Source organism: Coturnix japonica, chromosome 2 (assembly GCF_001577835.2).
Source record: "Coturnix japonica isolate 7356 chromosome 2, Coturnix japonica 2.1, whole genome shotgun sequence".
Classification (NCBI taxonomy): Eukaryota; Metazoa; Chordata; class Aves; order Galliformes; family Phasianidae; genus Coturnix; species Coturnix japonica.
In genome coordinates this window covers 110,663,335-110,683,964 of record NC_029517.1, presented here as the reverse complement: position 1 = coordinate 110,683,964, position 20,630 = coordinate 110,663,335, and the positions used below count along the sequence as shown (strand labels likewise).

Sequence of the window (20,630 nt, the reverse complement as noted above, 5' to 3'; positions counted from 1 at the left end):
AAGAAAGAAGGAAAGAAATTGCCCTTTGATTGATTGTTCTCAGAGGTTTTGCAATATTGTCTTGAAATTCATATTTATCAGTTTTGACAGAGAGCTACCTGCAGTGTGAACATTCTCTAACAAAGTGTGAGGAATTGCTACTGTTTTTTTGCTGCACAGCTCCTCTTTTATAAAATTACAGTTTCATTACAATACTTTACATCAACTAGAATGTATGTGGTTCCAACTGTCAAATAAATCTGCATAACAACAGCAAAGAGGACTGGGAAGTGGAGGGCCACAGTGAGGATAAAGCGGTCTGGAGCATCTCCCCTATGAGGAAAGGCTGGGTGACCTGAGTCTGTTCAGCTTTGAGAAAAGAATACTGGGTTGAAAAAGACCCACAGAACCACCCAGTCAAATCATCCACCCATCACCAATAGTTCTCACTAAAAGGCAAATGGCCAACATCTTTTGAACAGTCTGTGGGGACAGGACAAGGGGGAACAACCGTAAACAGGAGTGTAGGAAGTTCTACACCAACACGTGAAAAATGTTCCTCATAGTGACGGTGACAGAGCACAGGCACAGGCTGCTCAGAGAGGTTGTGGAGTCTCCTTATCTAGAGATATACAAGACCTGTATGGTCACCTACCTGTGCAGACTGCAGTAGGGAGTCTGCTCTGTAGGGGGGCTGAATTCAATGATCTCTGGAGGTCTCTTCCAACCCCTACAACTCCGTGATTCTGTGAAGCCTAAGCGATATGTGCACACCATGTCAACAGCAAAACCAAATTGAGCCTACTGTCCCATCTTATACTTCATGCATGAATTGACAGCTAAGGCTCAGGTGCCATAAATATCTTTTCATGTTTTATCCCTTGTCTGTATGCATACTGTCCCTTTTCTTTCATACTGAGAGGCTGAGTTTCAAAGAGATTAAGCTAAGCAGCATATATTAACTGTGGTTCATTAGACATACCAATGGAAAAAATATACTGGTTCTAAAACATACAAGAGAAAAAAAGAAGTGTTACAATAGCACTGACATAAGTTCTGATTATATAAGGACTTTTAAAATGCATGAATATTTTTCTCTTTATTAAAAAAGATTTGATTTTTTTTTTTTTTTTCTTCTGATCTGGAAGTTAAAATTGCAGGCTGCGCAGTATGATCCTTTAACTACTTTCAGCCTTACCAGCTTCAAAGCTTACTTCCCAAACCAAACTGTAATTCTTGATCCAAAGCACAACAGACAAAAAATGGTGCTTTAACAGCTGAATATCTGATGACCATATTGCTTGAAACTTTCTGTTATTTAACTCTTCTAAACATTTAATATAATAACATGCTCCATTATACCTCTTATAATCAATGTAAAAAATGGGTTATCAAATGGCAGCGCAATTATATAGCATCCTTTACATTTAAACACCTAAGCAAGCCTAATTAGATGCTGAAATTTCCAGGATCCATTAATATGATCTATTTATCAATGCAGTTTTTGCTAAACATGGCTTACCTTAGTCTATGAAAAATGTCTGATTGATTACAATCAATATACTGTTCAAACCACAAGACATTTTTTGCAGTGCTGTGTAACATAAAATGGATTTTAAAAAAAAAAGATGCAAGCTCGTGTCCATAATCCTCCATCAGAAACAACAGACTTTTAAACTATTCTTTCACTATGAATAATGCATTCTTCTTAAATCCTCTCAAAATGCAAAGGAGAGGCTCTAGAGCTAAACAGTTTTCAATGAAAAGATGTTGTCTAAGTTCATGACTTCTGTGCTCACATCTCATGCACACTGCAGCCCTCTTCCCCTACACTCCATATATAGCATACACAAGCCTTACCTCAACATAGTTAAAGCTCTATTACTCATTCTGCATTAAGACTGAAATAATCTTCCCCTCACATAACTAATCAGCCTATTTTCCACAACTTTTCACTGAATTGAAGCAAATCCCATTACATTTGCTATGAACAAGATATGAGCATAAAACCAGGTAATCGATTCTCCATTGAGTTAATCGAGACATCCTACAAAATTATACCATCTGGTTGTATGGGATACCCTGTTTAAAAATATCTGTGTCACAGTAATTCTAATTTTAAAAACAAAACAAAACCTTCAAAAACATTACCCTTAGTAATTTTATTATTTCCTTATGGGATTATTTCTATTTGATTCTGCAGGATTAGTGAAAAGATTTCAGATACATTAATAGCTCCATAGTGGAACATCTACAGTTCAAAGAAGGTGTTTGAGTCCAGGTGAAATTTAAACTTAAGTGCTGTAAAGAGGAAAGGAGGAGAGTGAAGGTCCTGGAACCAGTTCTTTCTGTTAAACATTCAGATCCTACTTATTCTGCTTTTTGTTCACTGTCCAGCACCTTTGGTTTTCTATTTTTCTTACACCATTTTTCAATAGATCAACATGACAGAATACTCCTCAATGTATCTCATAAGATATAATTGTACACTTATTAGTGGTCAAAGGCTAAAGGCTATCAGTGAAATTAACTGTATTATTTTGTTTAGGTCAAAGAAGGTTAACTGCAGTGTATGGATGTTGAAGAAATCAGACATAACAAATGGATAAGTTACATCAACAGGAAATTTTCATAAAGAAAATATGGTATTCCATAAATGGGCTCTAAAGCTTTAGTTTTCATTTATATGCTTGGAAAACAACAACAACAACAACAACAAAAACACAACAACAACAACAACAAAAGAAACAAACAAAAAACATATGAAAGAAAAGTAAACAATATCACTGTTCATTCTCAAAGTGCAGTCAATATCACCTTTGGCCCTAATGATTATAAGAAAGATTAATAGCGAAGTCCTTTCTACATGAATCGATTAATATATGCTTAGGTATTTTTGGACCAGTCTTCTACCTTCTGATAAATGCCTTTCATTAGAGTTCAATGTAAAAGGGAATTCTGTTCCTCAGTGCTTTAACTACCTATCACAACTACCACTTCCACAGCCCAAAAGTGGACACAGCTCTGCAAAGGGGCTTAGTTTATGTGGAGGATTTTACAGGAGACCAAACTGAATACAGAAGTTTTATCTGTGGTTTTGAGGCTCCATCGGTTTATTAAGTTTTACCTAATAACCATGCCCAGATTCTGAAAGTCACCTAGACATAATGGTGAGAGACACTGAGATTGAGGAGGGCAAATACACCTACATGTCCTCAGGAAAACAAAACAAAACAAAACAAACAAGCAAACAAAAAAAAAACAAACCAAAACAAACAACAAAAAAAAAAAACAACTACAGATTAAGACAAAGATTTGGAACAGGAACAAGAATATTACACAAAAGGAGCATAAGAACTGAGTGGCAAAGTGCTTTTCCATTGACAGTCTCCTGCTGTGTACAGAAAAGCCATTTTCCATTTTTATAAATAAGTGTGATTTTAAGGAAAAAAAAATACAAAATTCCCTTAGGAATATTATCTAAAACCAGAAAGAATCTATGCAACCACAAACACTGAAATGAAAAGGTTCACTTTTGCAATGAGATTTGGAAAAGTATTATTTTAGGGGATAACCCTTTCTATTCAATGCACACAATATCACTGTAATCCAAAGTATTCAAATTTATCAACAGCTTTTGTAGTAAGATGGGTAAAATACCTTGTGCTGGAATTTGGCAAAAAACAAATGTTTTACATTAATAAACTCAGATGCTGGTAACATTCATCCGAGTCGACTGGGAAACAAATACAGAATTCCAGCTCAGTTCCTCTATAGCATCCAGTTTAATCTAGAGTCTCAAAAATCTTACTGTCCAGTAAAGTGTGACTTTGCAATTGGATGAACATCTAGTCACAGAAAACATCAATATTGATTTACAGGAGAACAACCCTTATCTTCTTTGGTACTACAGCGATTTTCAACATAGTATTGCAAAACAAGAGAATTTTCCTGAAGATGCAATGCATCTTATAAACAGTAATTTGCCCACAAAATACCTATGTATTAATCCAAGACAAATGAGTTCTTGGATTTAATCAAATTTGATTTTATATAATGTAACATATCAACAAACAATATTAAACCCCAAGAGATGTGCATGGTTGTATGTTGACAGGAGGTAAGTCCTTACCCGCCTTGATGGAATCCTTACCAAAGTCAAAACCCACATCATCCCCTGCCCTGCCACTGTGCTTGCATGCTTTGAATTAGCTATGTGGAGACAAAATGCACAAATGAACCCATATGTTTAAATCACACCAGTAGTGCATGCAGCATCTTTCCATGATTTCCTATCAATTAATAGTTGGTTTCACTCAAAGAAAATACTCTATTTTAGTCTTGCTTTTGAAAACATCTATCTTTTTCTCCTAATGTTTCAGCTATGGTCTATCAAGATTTGTATTTTATATGTAGGAACACTTTAGCATCTTGTCATGGATTCTCTTTAGCTGCTGGAAGTTCCATGTCCTACTTCCACGAAAGACAACTCATTTAAAAAATCAAAATTAGCTGCATGTCTTTTAAAAATTCTGCCCACAAACTGTCTGTAGGATTTTTCTGTAGATTTCACTGTGATAATTTCACTATTTGTTAGCTTGGCTTTGATGTCTCTTTCTGCTCCATCTGCTTTGAAATATGCTGTTATTATTCTATTAATAAAGACCCATTTTTTTTCCTTTTTTTAGGTTGAGCTGTGTTAAAAGGTGTTCAGAAAGACAGTAACATAAAAAAACTCCAAATGAAAGAACTACCTGAGGACTTACAAAAAGGATACAAGGACAATGCTAGTGCACCTCAAGTGTAACAGCAGACACATATAAAATATATGACATGAGACAAAAATTACTAAGGAGTGAGAAAGAACACTTTTAAATGGATCAGGATAATTTTGCTGATTACATTTTCATACACCACTGGTGAGAGGCTGTAACTGAATTCACGAAGGAAATACATGCAAATACTTTAGATGACTTCACATCAGAAATAATTTCATATTTACATTGTATATTATTATTATTATTTTTTTTTTTGGGGGGGGGGGGGGAAGCTATTACTAAGTACATACTCTGTCGCTGAATCCTGAGCACTCACAGTGGGTTGCAAGCTGCATGTAAATCACATGTTTTTGAGTAGCTGGAGCTAAAGCATCACTTCTATTTTTTTATTTAATAAACTGTTAGTCTTGCTTTATGGCTGGGTTTCTATTAATTTTGGCAACACAACCAAAAACAGTTTTCTTATGTTATCATTTCTTAAATGAAAAGTATTGCAAAGCTTAAAACCTTTAAAATTCTCAGATCAAATCTGCCCAATACCTATAGACTAAGATCTTACTGTTCTAAGCATCAGTAGGCAAATATAGAAAGCTGAAGTTCTCAGAAATGGGATTTCCTCTTAAATTTCTACTGTGATACAGTTGTTACTAAAATTAAATGTCCTGTTCTGTTCATTAAGGCATGCCTTCACAATCACATTTTACTTTATTACGAGGCAATGCAAATAGAAAACATAGCAATGTTTCAAATTTATAGCACAACATGCAAATGGCAGAGCTCTATACAGTTTGGATTATATAAAATAAAATACACATTTCAGCAGCAACACAAATACACATTTTAAAAGCAATTACCAAGAAACAATAAATACTTTTTTTGAGGTTTTTAATTGGTTGATTGGCTTTGGTGTGGGCTTGTTTTTTTTCTGTTGTTTGTTTCAGTATTGCAAGGAAGACAATTTCCTAGTATTTATAGTGGTAACCCATGTTTACAGATAGATCCATTTTTTTATTAACCTCTTTAAACTGAGATGATAACCTCAGAAAGCAAAAGCCTGTGGTGGACAATAAGGCCACCACACTCCAAATACTCCAAAACAGTTTTCATACATAACTGCCTGTTTATAGTATTGTTGTTAGATATTTTTAATGAAATTTCTAATATATGTCTGCATATGTAATTTCCCTCAATACAGTAAATACAGATAATTCACATATACAGTCAACACCATGTTTGAAAAAGTTACAGATTGGCAAATTGAAGGAATGCAAAAATTAAGAACTGGCAGAATTTAGGAAACAACTTCCGTCTTCTGAAATTACTTCAGCAGTTTGATCAGCACTGCAGTACTAACTTAATTATGTATTCCTAATTCATTTTCTTGCAAATGTAATAAATGAAGCTCTCGTTCTTCATTTAAGAAAACAAAAGGTTGCTTTACTTTAAGCATAAACCAGACCCCAGGCCATATGAGGAGAGGCTGAAGGAGCTGGGAATGTTCAGCCTGGAGAAGAGGAGGCTCAGGGGAGACTTTATTGCTCTCTATAACTTCCTGAAGGGAGGTTGTAGTGAGCTGGGGGTTGGCCTCCTCGTGTCATTAGTGACAGGACTAGAGGGAATGGTTTCAAGCTGTGGACATTAGGAAATATTACTTCTCAGAAAGGGTGGTCAGGCACTGGAATGGACTGCCCAGGGAGGTGGTGGAGTCACTGACACTGGGGGTGTTCAAGGAGCAATTGGATGTTGTGTTGAGGGACATGGGTTAATGGGAGCTATTGATAATAAGTGAACAGTTAGACTGGGTGATCTTTTAGGTCTTTTCCAACCTTGGTGATTCTATTATAAGTCCTTTAGTTCATTTTAAGCTTTTTTTTTTTTTTCTTTTTTTTTTTCTGCAGAATAGGATGTTGCTGTTCACTGATATGATCATTCACAGATATTGTATTTACTTTGTTTGCTAAGATTGTGATCTGTCCTGATGCATATCCAATTGCACAAGATATCAGTTCACTGATATTGATTAACTGTAAAATAACCCGGACATAAAATCCAAGGCAGTATAATTTATTCTTCCATCATTACTCTGACATTCTACTTTCTTCACTACAAAGTAGGTTCTTGTCAGAAAACTTTTTCCTTTTTTTTTTCATTGCTCTTTACTACCAGCAGAAACAGAATAATGAGCTATGTGGATTCTGAGTTTGGTCCACTACAACAGTTCTTTCCTACTGATTCATGAGAAAAAATATGTATAACTAAAAAAAAAAAAAAAAAAAAAAAAAAAAAAAAAAAAAAAAAAAAAAGGTATTAAAAACATTGCATTTTTTAATATTTAATAATTTTTTTATTATTGTGTCTCTAATACCACTGGCACACCAGATATGAGGTTGTCTGTTTTACTGAGTTTATACCCTGTATTACATTTATCAGAAATACAGCCTTTTGCATTGAAAACAGAATCCTGATCTTGCTCCCAGTTAAATAAACTGCAAAGTTGCTACAACCCTAACCACAAAATATGGAGGGTGTCTTCTGTTTATCACAGTAAATTCTTTGTATTACTCAAAATACAGCAGACTGGGAAAGAGAGACAACTACGAGAAGATACAATGTAAAAATTTCATCTTTACTATAAAAATATAAACTAAGAAATTACATCCTGAAGTAAAGTTCTTCCAGCTCAGTCTGAATGGATTTACATCAAAACAACTGGAAACTCATGAGAGCAGTACCAGACTCCCAGATTCTACCAGAGCTACGTCTTGCTACATAGAACGCTATACATCTTATGGTCAATGTAGCTGGTATGCCACATCCTTAATGTACTTAAAATATATTTTATATGTGAAGTATCTTATTGACAATAATGGCAGCCTCCATTCAGCCTTGTTTCAACCTCAGTTCTGTTTCCTATACCAAACAGAGATTACCATCATATTCAGTAACCTAAGCACGCAGTAAGACTTCCACAAAGATGCTGAGGTCAGGCTTTAACTCTGTGTTTAGTAGACAGCCATAATTCTCCAGACTTTCGTAAGTAACATAATTGTTGCTCTGCCTGAGCAGTAGCTAAAGAATGAGGGAATCATAATTTGGAAATTTTTCAATTTTATGGAAGAAGTCTAATATCAGAAGACTAAAACTTGCATGTTACACGTAGGATTCAATACCACGAAACATATTTTATATTACATTCCAAAACATTAATTTGAAACAGACAGATCCTTTCAGACTTCAAACTTTTTATTAGGAAGTTTCTAGCTTCAAATATGTCAATTCTATTACTCTGCTTCTGTAAAGATACCTTTTTGATGCACTGCGGGGTTGTAAAATAGCAAACAGCTGGTCATAGAAAAAATTGATCATTATGGATTATACTGTAGTTACATTCTAAAGTGAGATTGCAACTGCTGTATGAAATAATTTCATCACACTCTGAAGGAGAAGATAAAGGTTGCAAAGCAAACTGCAAAGTTAAAATGCATATTTTTATGAACAAGAAGAGACAAAGGATTTGAGTCAGTCCAAGGAAATTATCATCACCCCATACACTGATTTGAAAAATCTTTGTTTCAGATCCTTCTCTAAGGCCCTTTCTACCTACTTGTGTAGGAAGTCTTAGTGGCCTCACTTGCAACAGTGGCTTCAAAATAACTATTCAGAGGAGAATGTCAGATTTCTTCCCTTCATAAAGTGGTCTGTAGCATAGGAGGCACTGCACTGTGTTTCATTAGTAGATGAGGGATTGCATAGTATGAAATTGCATAATTTCTATCTAAATGTCAGGTTAAGTGATCTAAAGTTAAGGAAGAATTTAAGGTAGGCTCCCCTTATCTGATACTTAGGGTTGGCAAAGCTGGTCTAAATCTCACAGAGGGATCAAGATTGTTGATCACCAGAGACACAAATTAACAAATGCATGGATTCCAAATATCCTGCCGAAATCAGAAACCTATTTTTTTCAAGTGTGTGACTCACATAAATTGGGCAGAAATAATAAAAATCCAAATAAACTGCAAGGGCAACACATTAGGCAGACTGAATCTAGCTTCTAGTCAGGTAATGAGACAACAGTGTTTACAGCACATCTTAAGAAAATGTAAAGTGAAATTCTGAAACATTACTCAAATTTAACATTTTCCTAAACATAAAAAAGTCATTGGTTTATTGTAGTTTTATGTACTGTATTTTTATTTAATAGCATTTTGTGTTTGACCTGTTGTTTCTAGATATGCAGAAAACCCAATAATTTTACCTACAGTACTTATAAATGTAATTTCAGCATCTACAATTTATTTCAGTTTTTTGGACCTGATCATTCTGCTCTGGACCTGTTCCACCTGTACCTGTAAGGTCAGAAATCAACATCTTTTTTAACTCAATTATCATAACTGATTATAGAATAACAAGTTATCAGTAAGTTTTAATATTCAAAATTTGAGTCTGCAAATAAGCTACCAGGCTGTATTTTGTATTGGCTCAGTGGTTACATTTTGACTTTTATTATTAGTCAAATTGGTATGGGAGAGATAAAGGACCAGTTTAAGTTCTACATTTAGGAAATAACTTCTTAGAAAACCAATTCTGCTAAAACTTCTAAGTCAATCTTGCCAGATGGGAGGGCATCCTGGTAGGAATGGCTGTGGAGGGGCAGATTTAGCCCAAAGAAATGAATAATACAATGCAAATTTCAAATTAACTGAAAGAATTAAGAGAGTTTTTAATTTATAGTTCCACTAAGATGATGGGGAGTAAGATGGGCCGCTGAAAGTAAAACTGAAAGAAAGGGATGAAGAAAATGAGTGAATAAAGGTCAATGGCAAGCCTGCTTTTGGATGCTGGTGAATAAACTGAAACACTGCCATTTGCACATTGGTCTGATGGGCTCACTGTGGGAATGAAGGAATGAGAAACCTAAACTCTTTTCTGTCATGAAGATGCATAAAACCACTCTATAATTTCATGTAAGTCTAGTTTACCAGAAGGAAACCCCCATCCTATCTCACACTTATATGAGTAATATTACACTATAATGTGTGAGGAGGGGGATATTTTTTGTTCTTTGCAAAGATTTTATTGTTCTGCTTTTTTTTTTTTTTTTTTTTTTTTTTTTTTTAAATAAGAAATAGAAATAAGTAATGAAATATCTATAGTGCTGATGAAAGCTAAGGTGGTGGAGGGCAGAGGGGCTAAGACTGAAGGAAGGTGAGCAGGAACAGGGGCTGCAAACATTCCTGTTCTCTGAAGCCTTAAATGAACAGCTGGGGATTTTTTCCTCCATTTCTATTGTTCTTCCTCCTACTTCTCTTTCTAGTCCTTTCCCCTCTTCTACCCTTTTCCTATTGTTTCCTTTTTGTACATCCTTCTGAGTTGTTCCAGCACCAAGGGAGAGGTCCAGAGCAGGAGAGAAGGTCCATCAAGCCTGAAATAAAAAACATTACAAATAAAAGACAAAAAGGATCCAGAAATTCAAATGAACTAGCCTAACACTTTCAAATGCATTTCCCTCTGTCTGCCACTGCAGACCAGTGTGACACAGTTCTCTGCTGCAGAGATGATTTTGATCTTAAAAATACAACGGAAAAAAAAAAAAGTAGCCAGATTATTCTGATTACAATTAACATTAAAAACATTTATTAATATTTGTGACCAAGTATCAAGAATTTCTGAACCCATTTTAAAATTTCTGAAATGAGATATTATTATTATATAATTGTATTATCACAGTATATTCATCATCATCCAGGTATCCCAGAAATAATGTATTTCTTTAGACTGTAATTACTTTTCTCGTAATTGCTCCTTTCATTAGCAGGTCCCTCAGCAAATATTCCTCATTCAGCAACCCTGGACCACCTACTCACACAGAGCAGCTGTTATGGTTAGACCCAGCAACATCAAATGGCGAAGTCTGGCTAATATGCACTACCGTTACGGAGAAATTCAGTTGTGTCCCCACAATCTACAGTTATGAGGTCTTTATAATGCTGTGTCCACACTGTACTTCCAAATATGAGTCAAAATGCATGACTGAAAAGGGAAATGTTATGGTGCATAAATGAAACTGAGGAAAGAGCTGACTTCATCTAGTCAGCTAGGAATATGATCCTTGAAAATCCATTTTTTGTGAAGACTGCTCAGACTATGCATTGTTGAGGTATAGTACAAAAAACAAAGGTAGAAATATAAATACATATCAAAGAACAGAGATGAAGACAAAGAGGTGGCAAAGTGCACAACATGACATGGTAGCTGCTGCTAACACTGTGAAAAGAAAAAGACAACAGTAGCATAACATACAGGGCAGAAGCACAAATGGGCAAGTTTTTCTGTATCCTACTGAAAAAGCCTTTTTCAGAGACACAACTTTCAGATTCAGATCTTCAGCTTTTTGCTGATCTACTTTTTACTGATGTACTTTCTGACACAATACCTGTATGGTTACATTAATTCACATGTGTAAAGTTTAAGTTAATTCAATTGACAGTCATATGATCCTTATCTTTCAATTATTTTCAGAGGTTTTTCAGATGAGGTCCATGATTGTACAAAGTAACTGAAGTGCCAGGATTTTATAGTAGAATTCCACAGGGAGAATTCATTGAAGCAGTATGATTTATAACGTTAAAAGCAGTCAGGAAATCATATGAAGTAATGGGAAAAAAAGAAAAAAAAAAAAAAAGGCATGAAATCTTGGACCCAACAGAATTCTTTGGGAATTCTGTCATAGTTTAGAACTGATACAGACTGTTTAGAAATACATATTGATTTTTGTAAAAAAAAAAAAAAAAAGAAAGAAAAAATAGCAAAGAAGTGGAAATTCAAGTTAAAATAATAATAATAAAAAAAAAAGCCACGAAGATTCTAGTAGCCAAAAATAAATAAATAAAAATCAGTTTTCAATCAAGTATTTAATTAAGAAATCAAGATTTCAACAAGTGGGAAGAAAAATAATTGGATTTATCTCTCTTTATCCATCAAAATTTTAGGAATCTGCTCACTCTCATCAGTGAAAAGAAAGAGGTGTTTTAGAAAGGTTGTTCATCTCAGCTATCTACAGATGCCTCTTGGGATATAGCCCATAGCTCTCTGGAGGTGTCTATATATCTCCATTGACTACAAAGCCTTAAGCAACTGTGTTAGACTGCAATGACTAACTTTCTGATGGCAAAAATGATGACTAGCTTCGCTCTGAAAACCCATTTTTTAAACAGCAATGTTAAGAAAGATCAATCTATCCTTTTGTGCGAATCACTTCATCAAAATCTACAGGGGAAAAAAATATATATATATATATATATATAATATATATGTGTATATATTGATGGGAAATCTTGATTTTGACCAGTATGTATACAGGAATACAGGACCAGGTTTCTGTTCACATGTAACCCACCAGAGCAGAGCACATCCCCATGAATGGTAACACAGTATGCTTCCCTCATAAAATAGTAAACAATGAAAATAGCATCAATGTGCTGATGAATTATCCCATTAAAGTGCAAGTGACATAACATCAAAATTTAAATCTACTTTATCTTTTCATTGTGCATAAGCTACATTAATTGTCTACAACTTACAAACACACACTAACGCTAACCTTTTCATAGCCAACCTTGCAGGTGGCCCGTTTACTGAGCTCTCACTATACACAGGGAGAAAACATAACATCTTTCTTCTGCAGTTTGAAAAAGCAAGTTGATAGGAAAACTGAAATAGGTCAGAAAAATGACCTACAGTGCTGCATGTCAGGTGTCAGGTTTTACCATACTTAATCAGAGGCAAATACAGGACAATAAATGATAAAACTGAAATTTTGTTAAATGGAACATATTATAATCTTTTTTGTAGTTACCCTAATAGGAAGCTTAGTTTATAGTATTTAACAGATGTCATGTGACAGTTTGCTTATAACATTTTTAATGTCACACAACTTCTACCTTAATATTTATTGGGTGAAGGATCTTTCAATAGGATACTGAAGCTACATAGAATATATTTCATACTCAGAATTGTGACTCTACAAGTACTAAGTGCACTGCATTTCACTGTAAGCCAGTGAGTTACATCAACTCCTATCAACAAAAGCTGTTGGCATTCAGTAACACTTGGGGCCAGATTCTGTGTGCAAAGATGCACATAACTGTCTTTGTTCTGCTCGTACATTTTTGTGTTTTGCTCATTCAAATTGCTCTAATAAAGAGGTCGCCTTATGTGGTGCAAATATTTTAGTATTTCCAACACCATGCAAGTACAACTATAGTTGACTTCAAGTTAACTAGAAGGCAGCCTAAAACTTCCCTATCGAAAACATACATTTGTGCAGTGACTCTTCCAGAACCTAAAATTACCTCTAATTAACAAGAAGCATCTTGTATCTATTTGGCATAAACACTGCTCAGCCCCTGCGTGAATCTCCTAGCTAAAACCTTTTGTTGAATACACTGTGCTACTGTGATTTTTGTCTACACAGCAAATTTAGCCTTTCTTCAATCAAGTAAAAAATATCCCATTAAAATTTGATTTGTGCTAGATAGCCCTTTTATGTTGACCCTGCATGTCTGAATAGAGGGAGGATTTTGATGAAAGAAACTATAGTGAACTGAACAGGCTGCAATAAAAGCATTTGGCACATGGCATGTTTGGTAGACTCAAGATCAGACTTTCACAAAGTCATTTAGTAATTATCAAGGTACAAAAATCATCATTGGTCCTTTCTGAATTACTGCCCTTTAAATAATAATAATAGCAGTACTGCCTTAGCCTGGACCTATGTCTGTCCAAAGGCTGAGAGCAGCTGTCAGAGGACCACGGTACTGCCCACACAAAATTTTCAGCTGTTTTCAGAGCTCCATATTGACTTGGATGTTCAGTGACTGCACATCAGCTGGGCACTGCTCACTGACATAAGGAGAAGTTCATCTGGAGAATGACACCTGTGTAAAACAAGTTTCATCAGAGCTTAGGATACCTAAGGAAGAAGAAAGACGAGTACGCAAAGGCAAACAAAATAAAAAGATTGGGGAGCACCATTTATGGGACACCATGCCATCACTGATCCTGTAAAACCCACCTCTGCTGCTTGCAACTTTGAAGTGCCATGTCTCAGAAGATATTGTTATATGTACCAAAGTAACCACAAAGGAAATATGCCACAGACAAAGCTCTCTTCCTAAAACAGAGATGCTGCTGCAGAATGGTTGTTGCTTAAGCCTGGACATTCTGGAAGGCCGGGGGGCATGTAGGGGAGTCAGAGGTGGAGAGGCACAGGGAGGAGACTAGGGAGACAATGCAGCTTTGTAGTTTTTCTCAGGCGGCAGTAGCTGGCATCATTGAATATAAATTTACAATACTGTAAAAATTAACTATTTATTCCTAATAGAGAGTGTTTGTTGAGCTCTAAAAGACTGTGTAAACTTTTGCCTAATTCTCTATCACACTAATAACATCGGTAAAAAGAACTAACTATATGACCACCAATGATCATGTCTACCTTTCCAACTCTAAATATCACAATCATAAAAAAAAGGCTAATAGTATTCACGCTAAGCAACCTGAGATATACTTAATAATTTGAAGGTCTACTTAATTTTTGTTTTAATTATAAGCAGATGATTCATGGAGATGGAAAATCACACTTTGTTGTTCCAAGGTAAATTTAATAGAAAACAGTTCCAAAACTGCAGTAAAAATGTTTCAGAAGGATTCAGTGCATTAAAGAGATTAGTGTCATTGTGAAATACAGCAAAAGAAAAGATGAGAAAAAATGGTTTAAACTGTGCTAATGTGTGTACATGTGAAACAATAATCTTCAAGTCATGTTACCCTGGTAATTGTTCAAAGGTTATAAAATAATTAGTGCCTCAACAGAGGTGAGGATGTTACACTGTAATCTTCACACCATTTAAAAATAGCATTTTGTTTTCTTCTGTCAGTCAGGATCTGAGCTTAAGGAAGCTACAAACTGGTTTAAATCCAATTCTCTCGATGACTATGTTGACAGTGCAACAGATTACGCAATTTTTCATCTGGAAATTGTCATCTTTAGCCTTCTGTTCAGAAATTCCATCAGTTCTTAAAGGATGTGGCTTCAGATTTTGACAGAGCACTGCATCCTCTGAGAAGACCAAGGGAATTCAAAAGTATTCCTATGGGGACAGACCTATCAGTCCTTTCTTCAAATACTATTAAGTTGTTGTTTTAAGACAAATAGGGGGAGAACAAAACAACATTCGGGAAGAGAAAGAAACTGCTTTTAGAATAATGCTTTTGGAGACAAGAGAGCTAAGATAACAGCAATCTTGGAAGAAACTAATTAGGAAAAGCTATTTTAAACAGCACTATAACAAACTTTCACAAGTATTCCTACTAGAAGACAGCCTCTGATACAACACTGGCTCTAGTCCATTCTGCTTCCCCTGGTTGATAGGAATGTAAAACACTGAAACAGTAAATGAAACATTCTTGAGAGACTACAGAACTGTGCTGAAGGAGAAGTCCCTGGGAGTCCTTTGCAGAGAAATGCAGCATGGTGAGGTAGTGCCAAAGGCAGGTCAGTGTGGCGCGATGCCTGGCTCAATAGCAGAAGGCATAGGCACAGCCCAGCTCCAGGTAAGCACATCAGGCCTAAATAGGGGCTGGAAGCTGCACATGGAGGCAGAACCAGGGCAGAAAAGGTGTGAACACAGATGCCCTGCTTCTGCTGCAGCCCAGCTTTGCTGAGACAGATTGGATGTCTGTGACCAATGTCAATGGGAACCTCCACCCAGTTAGCCCAGCAAACTCAAGTGTGAGGGGCAAGGATTAGGGACTGCCCTCTGAAAATGCACAGGAAAGACAACCAGGGGGAAACAGAGATGTAGAGAGGTAATCTTACCATATGGGGACAGCAGTGGCACAAAAACAAATAAGTATAAACTGTCTGAGAAAATATTTCAGACATCAAACAGATTTTCAACAGCTGGAAGAGTCAGGCCCAAAGAGGCGAGGTGGGAATGGTGCCCCAGCTAAATCTGCACTGGAGCTCAAATAGAGCAAGTCCAGCTCAGCACCACAGCAGAATGGATCTGAAATCCCCACAGGCCTCTCTAGTTCTACCTTCTATGTGGAAAAATATGAGAAGATATCCTTCCATTGCCAACTGAGGCCACTACAGTGGATGAAAGCTTGAATTTGGGTCAGCGCTCTGTGCACAATAGTCATTAACTCCTGTTCACCGGTCATGCATTGTTATTTGCTAGTAAGCACTGCTTATAAGAGCTAGTTACGGATGAAAAATTGCTCTCCAAATCTTTCTATTTACAAATACCTTAAATTCCTAAATTCACACATATCAAATAAGATATAAACAAAAAATAGAAGATGACATACAAGTCTGGACACACATCGCACATCAGGAGTTTGTGCACTAAGTGCTTCTCACACTCAGTGTAAGACACAGTTACATCATCACTTCTAGAAACAACACTGCAATTCATTACATACAATTTTCATTCTTCCTTCCAAAAATAATGCTTGTCTCTTACACTAACTCTGCTTTCAGCATGTAAGTCATAGCATAGCTATGGAAACATCAAGCTGGAACCTATTCCAACAACCCAAATCCCACTGTGCCCACATAATGCAAAAGGCAGAGGTATCCTTTTCCAAAATTAGCTCCTTTATTTCTTTTATAAAATCACACAATCTCAAATTACTGCAAATGAAATGTATGTATGAGTATTAGATTACTGAGCTACTCACACAACAGGTGCTTTGCAGGCAAAATCTGGGTGCTGAAAGTAGTGATTTCTAAACTTTTTATCTCAGACTAAGCCTTAGGTGAGCAGGACTGGATCTACAGTCAGCAACTACGTGTACAAAACTACCCACTCGACACACCTGCAATATTGAAAAAAAGGACAAAAGGAACATTACTCTGGAAACTGCAGCCTAGTTACTATATTTCAGTGCTTTAGCAATACCAAAAATGCTTTTCTAACTGTCAATTTCACATAATTTAAAGAAAAACTTTAATTTAAAAATAAGGGGGGAGGGAAATGAAGGGAGAGGTGGAGGATAGATTTTCAATCATTATGGTATTTTAAAGGCTTTCTTTCAAATTAAATCCTGAGTAAATAAGCAGGCTGAATCTTCTTACAGTGTAGAGTATTGACACAACAGATTGTAACTATTTCTGAGAAGTCATCATAATCCATCATGGAAATATCTAGACAGTGCTTTTTGGACACAATGGATTATTGACCCCAATACACTATCAAAAGTATTCCATCATGTCAATGCAGAAACCATGCACAAATATGCGCTAAGCATTTTTACCATTCTTAAGCTGGAAAAATCCACCTTAAATACACACAACTGTTTTACTACGGAGTAAATTAATAAAAACAACAGTAACTGATTTATTTTTCAACATGTCTAATTCCACAGAAGAATGCTGAAGACTTCTAATACACACTTTCCACTTTAAAGGCAACCGTTATGTCACAGCAATGTACACTGAGTGTTAGAAGCCTCAAACTTCCAAATGAATTAGAAACTGTCCACACAGTTTTGCTTATGTCACAGAAAGAAAATAAATACATTCTCCGTAACTTACTTCGGTTTCCACATGTAATACACAGCTTAAGTTTATGATCAGTTACAAATCCCTAAAGGCTGTTTAAATAAAATACACTAAGCAATCCCATCACAAGTAAACATAAAGTAAATTATAGAGAATGCAGCAGATCCAAGCATTCAGCACTTCTACTTTAGCATAATATTGCACTGTATCTCCTTCCAGAAAAAATCAAAACCACCAACAAGCCTGTCATCTGGAAAAATCCTTCCAAACTCTATTTTAAAGAACCAATATCCTGCCTCTACATCAGGGGCAGCCTCTGTTAAGCATTTAAGCACTATCCATGAAAAGTAACAGTTCCTTCTCCAGTCCTGAACTCTCAGTGACCGTCACGGAAAGTAAGTTTCCCATTCCCTGCCAGCCAGTGGCATTAATAATCATCAAAACAAAACGAAACACCTTCGAGCAAATATCTGTTTCTGATTAATCTCCATCCCAATGAATTAAATTCATAAGAGGCAACCTGCTGCCTTGTTTACGCCTTTTTAATATCAGGAGCAGAAGTTGGATAGAAGGGTTTTGCTGCCCTCAGGGCTACGAAATATGTCTCGTGTGGCAAGGAGCCAGCTCACCCAGGGAGCCTCCTTTGCTGTTTCTCGCACAGCTATTTTCTAATGGATAATTTTTAAACAGACACACACAAATACACAAGTCACCACGACACGGGGCTGGGGTTTTTGCTCTTGTCTGAAGTCCTGCAAGTATTCATGCTCAGAACAAGAACCTCAAGATTTCACCCCGAAATTTCAATCTGGGGATTTTTCCCGGACAGGAGGTTGTAGTGAGGGTCTGCATTTCAACCCCCCCCCCCCCCCCTCCCCCCTCCCCAACTGCCTTCCCCTCCTGACAGCACACAGCACACAAACACCTCTCAGACCCAGCCTCAATTAGTGCAATGCTCTGCACACATCTGAGCAAACAGGAGGCAGAGATACGTAGTTCAGTCCCCATGTGCACTGCACTGAGACCTTCAGCTAAGGGTGGAAAGAGATTTCTTTAATATATATATATATATATTCAAATCTCACAATGTAATTTACACAGTGTGGAAACGCCTACAAGGAGATGAAGTACCTGCACTGGGGAGATGTTCAGTTGTTCACTTCATCTTCCGTTGACAAGGAAACCGAACCGCACTTCATTCTCCAGGAAAACCTTCCACTGCCATCATTTGAAAATGTATTTATTTGTATATATGCATACAGCTATCAGCATCACCATCATGATAATAATAACCACCATAAAATACTGCCGGCAAAAGAGTAAAAAAAAAGTCAAGGTGCAAAATGTGCAAAAGTAAGGATCATTTCTTTGGCTGCATATTTTTGCTCTGTTATCTTTAAGGAGGAAAAAAAGAAAAAAGTATTTAAAAATGGTAACTGTAACACGCTGCAAGAAAAGTTTCACGTTATAAACAGGCATCAAAAACTGACGAAGAAGAAGGAAAGGAAAAAAGCCCTGCAGATTGCACTGATTGTCAAAAAATGAAACAATAACAAAAAATACTAAAATCAACATCTTGCTCTGTGGCTTCCACCAGTATTGCAAGACTACAAACTCTTTGTAAACACTGCTGTAAAATGCATTTGCAAATCCCATCTCTACAAGGTAAAAAAAAAAAATAATTAAAAAAAAAACACCCAAAAATAATAATAAAAAAACAGATAAAATCCTCTGAAGAAAAAAAAAAAAAAAAAAAAAAAAAAAAAAAAAAAAAAAAAAAAAAAAAGAGTTAGAAACATGCCTTCTCTCTTATCTTTAAAAAAAACAGCATCATATTTCACATCGCTTTCTGTGCACAACAAAACCAGTTGCATATACAGATATACAGCTAATCAACATATCGCAGTTGTTGCTGGACTGGCAAGTCTCTATTATTATTATCATCATTTCTCATTCCCAGTGACTCCCGGCCCCAGCAGCACCTTTTGCTCACAGTTTAGGAACCATCGCATGCTAAGAAAAAGAAAAAAACTTGTCATCGGCAAAAGATCAAATCCATTGAAAGCAATAATCATAGAGGAAGGAAGAAAAAAAAAAAAAAAGAAAAAGAAAAAAAAAACGGAAAAACAATAAAACAAAAAACCCAAAGGAAGAAAAAAAAAAAAAAAAAAAAAAAAAAAAAAAAAAAAAAAAAAAAGGAAAAAAAAAAAAAAAGAAAAAAAAGGAGGACAAGAATGTCAGCGGAAAGGTACTCACCGAGCGGGAGTAAAAGGGAGGAATAAAAATGAGAGTTACTATAAAATACAGTATGGCGGTGGAAGAAGGAATGAGGCGCTTTTTTTTTTCTCTCCTCTCTAGTCTCTGCCTCCGGCAACCGCCACGTGATCCGGAGCCGGGCGGACTGGCAGCCGGGAGGGCGCAGCGGCGGCGGCGCCGGGCGCGGACACAGGCCGGACTCAGCTCCGCGCCCCGCGGCCGCCTCCCCCCCTGCTCCGCACACGCGGCTGCCGGCCTCGGCAGGTGCCGCTCGCTCACGCAGTCGCGCACACACAGCCGGGCGCGGGCACGCAGCCGTCTGAGCGGGCGAAGTGCGGAGGCGGGCGCGGCAGCGCAACTCCCTCGCCGCCACCGCCGCCGTGTGAAGTTACCGCCCGCCTGTTGCCCTCCGGCCGCGCCGCCCGCTGAGCCCCGCCGGGAGGGGGATGCCCTGCCCCGGTGCGCAGTGCTGCCCCTCCTGCCGCTCGGGCTGAGGCGGCGCGCCGTGCGTATGTACCCGCAGCCCGGGGTGTGCGGGAGGTGTTCGTGCGGATCAGGGTTCGAGGGGGGTTCCCCGGCCCCGCTCCTTCCCGGGGCGGTTCCAGCCTGGCGGTCGTTGTACCGCACGGTCGTGTTCCGGCATCTCCTGCCGGAGAACGCTTCGCCTGCAGCTGGGGAGGAAGGACGGGGAGCAGCTGTCCCACCCGTTATTTGCCTTTGTTTCCCGGCTTCTGTCCTGTGTCGCGACACGGGCTTTCGCTTCCCGTAAGAAAGTGATTGGTGGAGGTGGAAAGGGAACGGGCGGTCAGTGCGCCCAGCTCAGCGTGGCAGTGCGTGGGGCTGGACCCCAAGGCACCGGAGAGTGGCCCTGGAGCGGCTCCAGGTGGCAGCTCTCCCCGTTTCTCCCTCACCAGCCTAGAAATACTCCGGAGCAGGCTGCTGCTGAGAGTTTCCTTACATCTCCTGCTTCTCCCTTTTTTTCTCTCCTCACTGTCTTCTTGGCTAACGCATCAGCCAGGAGAGCAGGCCACGGGGCTGGGGGCAGCTTGGCT

At 37.6% G+C, this 20,630-nt stretch overlaps 1 protein-coding gene across 9 annotated transcripts in view; it reads right to left on the bottom strand.

The window, feature by feature from the left end:
- Positions 1-19,776, bottom strand: part of RALYL (RALY RNA binding protein like) — a 356,105-nt gene extending 336,329 nt beyond the window's left edge. For 3 of the 9 annotated variants that reach the window (XM_032442787.1, XM_032442785.1, XM_032442786.1), the window contains exon 1: positions 19,579-19,669. The gene's annotated coding sequence lies outside the window, so the exon portion shown is untranslated. Of the gene's footprint in view, positions 1-18,453; positions 18,986-19,578 lie in introns of those variants that run through there. The other 6 variants (XM_015855857.2, XM_015855858.2, XM_015855864.2 and 3 more) reach the window with 6 other exon arrangements.
- Positions 19,777-20,630: the final 854 nt, after the last annotated feature.